Source organism: Medicago sativa, chromosome 2, assembly GCF_051527215.1.
Source record: "Medicago sativa cultivar Bolivia chromosome 2, Bolivia_mono, whole genome shotgun sequence".
Taxonomy (NCBI): Eukaryota; Viridiplantae; Streptophyta; class Magnoliopsida; order Fabales; family Fabaceae; genus Medicago; species Medicago sativa.
In genome coordinates, this window is record NC_140750.1 from 38455753 (window position 1) to 38464070 (window position 8318).

An 8318-nucleotide genomic window follows, 5' to 3' on the forward strand; every position below is an offset into this window, starting at 1 on the left:
CGATTCAAATAGTGTCTGATGCGTATCAATCTTCATTGTTCATCTGGCTTGTCATTTAGTTGTCTGAATCGATTCACACATTATATGAATCGATTCACTCTGTTGTTTTTGGCCGAAATTTTGTACTTGCCACCCTTTTCTTTATCTACACACTTCCTCATAACACCCAAATCATTGAATCATTTGCAACTATTCTCTCTAGATCTCAAAAACTCATTGTTCATACATTCTTCAAGATTAAACACCTTTTCTTATCATCACTTTGTTCTTTGAGTCACAATGATTTGCTAGGGTGCTAGTAGGGATTGTAAGTTCTTTCTCTCAAGAAGATTGATTGGGCTTAATCAAGGCTTCAAAGTGATTTGAATAATCTCATTCCACCTCCAAAGGACTTGGGGGGTCTTTCTAACCGTTCTTGAAGTCGAAGGGGATTCGTTTGCCGGACGTAGCATCGTAGACTTGTGTGAAGAGTTCAAAGGGGTGCACGGGTATTCAAGGATTTGAAGATTCAAGGAGCACCAAATTCAAAGGTTATTTGAAGTTTGGGGGAGTGTTTTACATAAGGGTTGAAGAATTAGGTTTTAATTTCAAAGAACTCTTGTAAACACATTATATTCAACATTTGTTACTTAGTGGATGACCTTGGTGAAGGTGTACTTCATCAAAAAGAGTAGAGGTAGCTCTAGCAAGGACGAGAAAGAGCAAACTACTATAAAAATATCGGTGTTATCTCTCTTTCCCTATCCTCTTTACTTTTTACTATTGCATGTGATTAATTGAATAATTGGTAGGTTAATTGCTAGTGATGATCTAAGTTGTTATTCATCAAAATTATCTAATTCGTTGAATTAGGTTTAAATTACTTTGCTTAGATCAATTGAATCCAATATCTAATCAATTTCTCAATTTCATATACATTGTGTTTTCAATTGATAGCATAGTATTTTGTTCATATAAGTTTTGTATTTTGTTCAAGGTTGATTAAAGTTTGATTGTATATAAGATTTGTATCGTGAATCTCTCAATTCTAAGATAAAATCTTAATTCAAATAGAGTTATCTTTTTGTGTATTGTTGTGATTGTTCGCGCACGAATCAAATAGTTGATTTTGTAAAACTTGATTTTCAATAAACTTCGAAAAACTTTTCAAAAAGCTATTCACCCCCTATCTAGCTTATTAACTAATTAGCTATATAGACCAACAAGTTGCGCTCCGACTTTTTGCATGCACGGGGTGCATAACAGATGCACGGGGCGCATAGTTAGCAACCCAATGCATGACCTAAGCGCATGGGAAATGCCCTATGCGCATTTGGTTTTTCTTCTGGGCCCAATCTCTGATTTTCTGTCGTTTTTAGGTCTTCATCTTCAAATAAATTGCCTCGGTACTTTGGGAACAAAATTCCTCCCATTTGTAAGTCTTTTGAGGCCTCTTGGATCTTCATTCTTGTTTCTTGAATCTTCACAATTCTTCGGATGTTCTTGATTTGCCGATTTGCATGATTTCTTCGTGAATTACTTCAAAACCACCCTAAAATTTCTATGTTTCAGGAAAACTATAATTATAGACTCAAATATAGAAAACATTACGAAAGTCCCAAAATCATAGGCAATCGTTCTAATACTCCTCCTTTTTACTCTATTTCCTACTAAAATAAACTGAAAAACATGCTAAAAATAATGTAAGATGACTTGTCATCACAACCCCAAACTTAGATTGTTGCTTTTCCTCAAGTAACGAAAGAAAAACATAATTTATTGTTTGCATTTTTTGAGAAAAAACATACCTTTCCAGGGGTTGTGCTTGAGAATCATTCATTGCATTTATAGCAGAGCAGCAACTAACTTTCCACTATACATTCAAGCGGGTCTGGCATGGTGAAAGTAACCTATATTATCAACCATACTCTTTTCTATGATACACGTGTGTATCTCCTAAACCCAGTAAGGATGGTCACGACATTTTGCCCACTCCAGTCGTCACATGAATGTAACTTGCTATAAATTTGAAACAATTGTAAACAGAGAGTCAAGTTAAAGTTATTCACACACTAGGAGGACTTTGAGGGTTATAACTTGGCTTAGGTTAAGGGTGGGTATAATTTGGGAAAGTAGGCTAACAAAAGAACTTGAAGTTAGTTCACTAACTTAAGGTTTCCTAATAAAACATTAATGTACTGCCATCCTTCCCTCCTTGGTTCAAATAAGATGGGTAAAACAGTAGAACATTTTGTCGTTTTATTTTTATAGAAATATACTTTATTTTTTTTAAGAGATCATTTTTAGCTCTTGATGTTTTTTTTTTTTGTGTAGATCCATGGTCATCTACATTTTTTCATTTTTTTCTTTTTCTGACAAATGTGTTCTACTCTTACCCCACCCCAAACATAAGTTGTTTCTAATTCCAAAGAGCAACCCCAAACTTAGTTTTAAGGCATTTGTCTCTAATCTTCAATACGCCGATGATACTCATTGCATTGGTGAGGCGACGGTGGATAATTTATGGACTATAAAGGAGATGCTAAGGGGGATTGAAATGGTTTCCAGGTTAAATGTGAATTTCCATAAGAGTCGTCTTTTAGGAGTAAATGTTTCTCCAGAATATTTGGAGATGGCTACTAACTTCCTTTATTGTAAATTGGGTTCTTTCCATTTACATATTTAGGATTTCCCGTGGGTGCTAATGCGCAAAGGATGTCTACTTGGGAGCCTTTGTTAGATCAAATTAGGTGTAAATTGAATTCTTGGGGGAATAAGTATATTAGTTTAGGAGGTCGAATTATCCTTCTAAACTCGATATTTAATACGGTTCCAATCTTTTATTTATCTTTTTGAAGATGCCGGTGAAGGTGGTTAAGAATCTAGTAAGTATGCAAAGACTTGTTGGGTTGAGCTGAGTATGATTTGTCAACCAAAAAGTAGGGGGTTCGGGTGTGAAGGATATTAAGAATATGAATATTAGTCTTCTAGCAAAGTGGAAATGGCGTCTTTTTTATGAAGATGATTTATTTTGGAGGGTGGTCTTAGTTGGTAAATATGGTACGAGGGTGGGGCGGAGAGTGGAGTTGGAAGGGGGGGGGGGTGGCCGACATATTCTTCTCATTGGTGGAGAGAATTGATGTCATTGGAAGTGGACGGGGTGTGAGGTGGTTTGATAGGGAGTTAGCTCGAAAGGTGGAGAATGGTATGAGAACTGTTTTTTGGAAAGAAGGTTGGTTATCAAATGCGCCTCTATGTGTGACTTTTCCAAGGTTATTTTCCCTTGCGAATAACCAAGAGTGGACGGTGGGAGATATCTGAGGAGGGAGTGAAAATGAGTTTAGGTGGGGGTTTGATTGGCGTAGATAGTTGTTTGTGTGGGAAAGAGATTTGGTGCGTAATCTTAAGGGGAGGTTGGCGGGGGTGGTTGTTGGAGTTGGGCGGGATCGGTCGATGTGGAAGCCAGGGGTGGGGGGTGTAACTCCCTACTTCTATTAAAGCGATAAGACACACGAATATTACTCATATTCAAGAAATAGACGTCGCATCTTCAATAGTCCTCAAAACATGCATACTAAAATTTCTCAAAAACGTCGCAGCGGATAAATAACATACATCTCCAAATAGTCATGTCATAAGCATCATAAATACATTGTCATATAAATCTCAACCACAGAGTCAACATCAAAATAAAAGAAGACCGACATCCTAAATCAGAGCCCTAAATTAAGACTCCAAAGCAGATAAACCAGGTAGCTCCAAAGCTAGCCTCCAGCAACTCATCAAGAAAAGATAAGCTAATCTTGCACGCCGTCTACACCATATTTAAATATAGTGAGACGGTCAACCAAACAACCACTGGGGGTTAGTTCACATTTCATAAATAAACATAATCAATTGAAAAGGTTTTCATCAATTTAAACTTCCAAATGATTAAGAAAAATAATAGTTCATCTTCCATATCATTCGTCAACACATACAAACACATCATAGTCAACGGCTATAATCAACGGCTATATGGATACAAGTATCTGGTCAACGGCAATATGAATGTAATCATCCGACATGACATATGATGAATGAACATATGAGTCAATCAACCATGCATATATTCACAACAAATCAACGACTATAATCAACGGCTATATACATATATACATGCATTCATCACTAATCACATCCCATTAGCATGTATAAATTCACCACCAACAATCAACATTTAGCATGTTCTTTAATCAACATCAACAACATCAACAACAACACCTCGATTAAGTCATCATATGAAAATCATCACTACATACAACAACTTGGTCTATTTTCCCATAGTTCAAGTAAAAGAATTAAACATCATACTATGATAAACATAATGTTCAACACCTATCAATAATCAATTCGTACTCATTAAATCATGTTATCTTATTCCCAAAGAGATTTGCAAGTTATCCGATCTAAAAGTCATTTTCGACAAAGTTCGTCTATTTCTGTAAAAAATCCACATTTTTCGGTTAACTCTAAAGAAACAAGGAAACCAACTCATTTGCCTCAACTATGCATATACAGTAATCACATTTTTGTGCAGTTGCATATACATGATTGTCTCATTGGCCAATTGCGATTTAAAACGTCAATTCGACAATTTTCGGCTCAAAAGCAAAGTTAATTCAACATAAATGAAAACCAAAAGTAAACCAAGGTAGAACCAAGCTATAACACTCTTAGAGGTTTAATTATACATTGATTGAATACGGTTAGGTGTTATGAACTCATAGGCATGCTTTAAAAGTCGCAAAAACGCGAAAAATCGCATTTTCAAAAGTCAGTACAGGACGCACGGTCATGCATGTTGGCGCACGGTCGTGCTGACCAAGTGTAAACCAACCGCACGGTCCGTGCCTGTCCACGCACGGTCGTGTGCGACTGATAAGTCCATAAACTCAGTTTTTCGTCGTTTAACCATTTCGCGCGTAAAATCCAAATCGTTAATCCGTTTTCGATGTCGTTTTCTCCTACACGCTCCTGACACTTAGCTCTATCATAATCCACAGAGAAATTCAAGTTTCATCTATCCCATAATAGTTTTCCAGAACCTCACATAATCACTTATTTTCAAAAACGCTTAAACATCGACTTTTCACACAAGAACCCTGTTTTCTCCCAAACGACTCGACTAACACAACCATAACATAAAAATAGAAATCCTACCAGGTCTAACTCATCCAACAACATCAAAATCTCGGTCAACAACTTCGGATATCAAAAGTTCATTTTGGTCCTTCACATGAACAACTTAACACAACTTCACAAATTCAAACCACAACTTTACAAAATGGAATGCCCATTGTATAATTCAGCAACAACAACAACATTACAATTCATTAACAACTTCATTTAAACATGAATTCATTAACAATCAACAACATCACCACTATTTTACACCAATTTGAGCAAAAATCAACAAAGGTTCATATAACCACAATTCAAGCATGTAAATTCAACAACAACAACATGTTTAGCATCATTTTCACATACTCATGGAATAAGAACACGAAATTCACAAAATTAACCATCATGTTTAGCATCATTTTCACATACTCATGGAATAAGAACAAGAAATTCACAAAATTCACAACAACAACATGTTTAGCATCATTTTCACAAAATTCATAAGAACACGAAATTCACCATTTAAATCCACAAAAAGCACAATTCATGGAATAAACACTTATGAAATTAAGTAGAAAAAAAGTTTTTTAGCTTAAGTTATGAATGTCCACTATCCCCCTTACCTCAATTGAGCAAAATCCTTGCTTGGGCTTCACTTTTTCTCCAACCTCTTGAATCTCTACCCTTTTCTTCCTCTCCAAAGCTTTCTTATCTCTAACCCTTGTTCTTGCTCTTTTTCTCTCTAACTCCCAAAAGTTTTGTGAAATGTGTAAATGAGTGTAAGACCTAATTTCTCTTAAGTCTAGAGTTTATATAGGCTCTGCATAATTGGGCTCAACCCTCAATTGTCTTAATGGGCTTAACATTCACACTAACTTATTCACAAAGTTTCTACTCACTTAACGGATAAAAATAACGAATAGTTACTGACTAGTAACTCGGTAAAAATATTTATTCTCACCCAAAACACTAAAAAATAACTCTCGTAACTAAAAGACTACTTTACCCCTGCTCACCAAATGACCAAATTACCCTCGAGTCCGAAATGACTAAAATACCCTTCTTAAGCCAAACTCTACCAATCCCGAACAAAATACACACAAAGACAATTAATCACATATAAACATACATGATAAATAAATAAAATAAATCTAGTGAAAATCACGCTGTTACAGGGGGTGTTTTTTCCGTCAAATCATGTTACACTAGTTTACAAAATTTGGAGTTGGTGGAGGGAGTTTTTGTCTAGGGTGGAAGAGGAGATTTTTCAAGACATGTGGAAGAGTAGGGCACCGTTAAAGGCTTTGGCTTTCTCTTTGAAGTTGATTCTTGATCGTATACATAATCTTGAAAAGAGGAGGCTTTTGGCAATTGATGACTCTAAGACGTGTGTTTTTTGTTATATGTTTGATGAAACTAGTGTTCATTTTGAAGGTGAGAAAAACACAAGAAGGAGGGTTGAATTGTGTTTGTTTTTCCTTCATTTTCTCCTACTGAAATAACTGGTCAGAAGCAGATAGAGTTCAGCTTCTGAAGTGATGTTCAAATTCTAAATGTAGCGGATAAAAACAAAGAGAGAAAGTGAGAGAGAGAGGGAAGAAAGACACAAAGCAATTATACAGGTTCCTTCCACAAACCGGAAGTAGTCCTGTCCCCCTTGCACTTCCAAGGAGAGTTCACTAGAAATGTAATATCTGATTACAAATGCTCACTGCTGAAACTAGCAAGAGACTTCAAACTACTCAAGCACAACTACAAGAGATTTCCTATGCTTCTGAACACAATCAAGAGACTTCCTATGCTCAAGAACAACTGCAAGAGAGTTCTATTTAAACAGATTTACAAAGAAAATTGTTTGAGGTTGAACACTTGATATACATTCAGTGGTGTTCACAATACAAATCAGATACAAACTCTTAAGACTCTAGAATTTCTAAGATATGAACTTTGATAAGAAATTCTAAGTGAACTTTTGATGCAGCACAAATTTGGCAGAGTTTTGGCGCTTGTAAATTGTTGTATGAATCTTGACATTCTCCAAGTCTTCACTCCTTTATATAGAGGTGTGAAAGAAACGTTGTGAATTGTCAGCACATCAAAAAAAGTCGTTTGAAGCTTTGATCAATCACCAATAATTTTTTGCCTGATATGGTTATTGTCCTATGTAGGATCAATTTCAAATTCATTCCAGGTATGAAGGAACATCGTCGCAGGCAAAGCTGTTATTCTTGTCCTGTAGCAGAGACAAAAACAGAGTAGTGGAGGTAGTGGTTGTACAATTTGTACAATTGTCCTTTTTCAAAGCTCTTCAAAGAACAAGCATCCAATGCCTTTAAATCCTTTCAAAATAGTAGTTGCTTCACTCTCCTGGTCTTCTGCAATGCTAGGCGTGATTATATCCTTTGAACAACCTTTGAAGCTTTAAGTCTCTCATCTTCTGATGAACTTCAGCTTCTGGTGATATTGCTTTTGATGAGGTTGCTTCTGATGACATCATCACTTCAGGAGCATTTTGACTTCAGGAGCACTTTTCTTCAGATGCTTCAAGCTTCATTATTTTTGATTCCATTGCTCTCTTTTGTTCTTCCAGAACCTAATAACGATACCAGATTTTTGTCTATGATCATGTACACTTGAACAAATATTAGCATATCCAATTGACAATTTTTAACACCTTGTTATCATCAAAACTCTAAAGGGTAATGTTAAACACATTTTGTTCCAACAATCTCCCCCTTTTTGATGATGACAAACATTAGTATTTAAAAAAATGTTCAATTGTTGTTAATCTGATTAACAAGTTGACTTAAAGGGTATGAGGTTTGTAAGCTCCCCCTGAGTCCAATAGTACTTTAAGGTGAGGTTTATAAGCTCCCTGAGGTTTATAAGCTCCCCCTGAGTTCTATTCATGTTAAATAAATTCATCATTAAAAACGTAATAACACTCAGAATAATCTCACATTAAAAGACTAAGAGATAAGAAGAAGGTCCATTTAATTTAACTTGATTAAAATTAAATTAATGGGGCTCAGAGCCTATAAATACTATACTTCTACTCCCCCTTTTTCCATCAACAAAAAGTATATAAAGAAAAGACAAAAAGAAAGAGATGAGAAAAACAGTGAGAAGCAGAAAATTAGTTCAGAAGCCGAAAAATAGTTCAGAAGCCGAAAAGC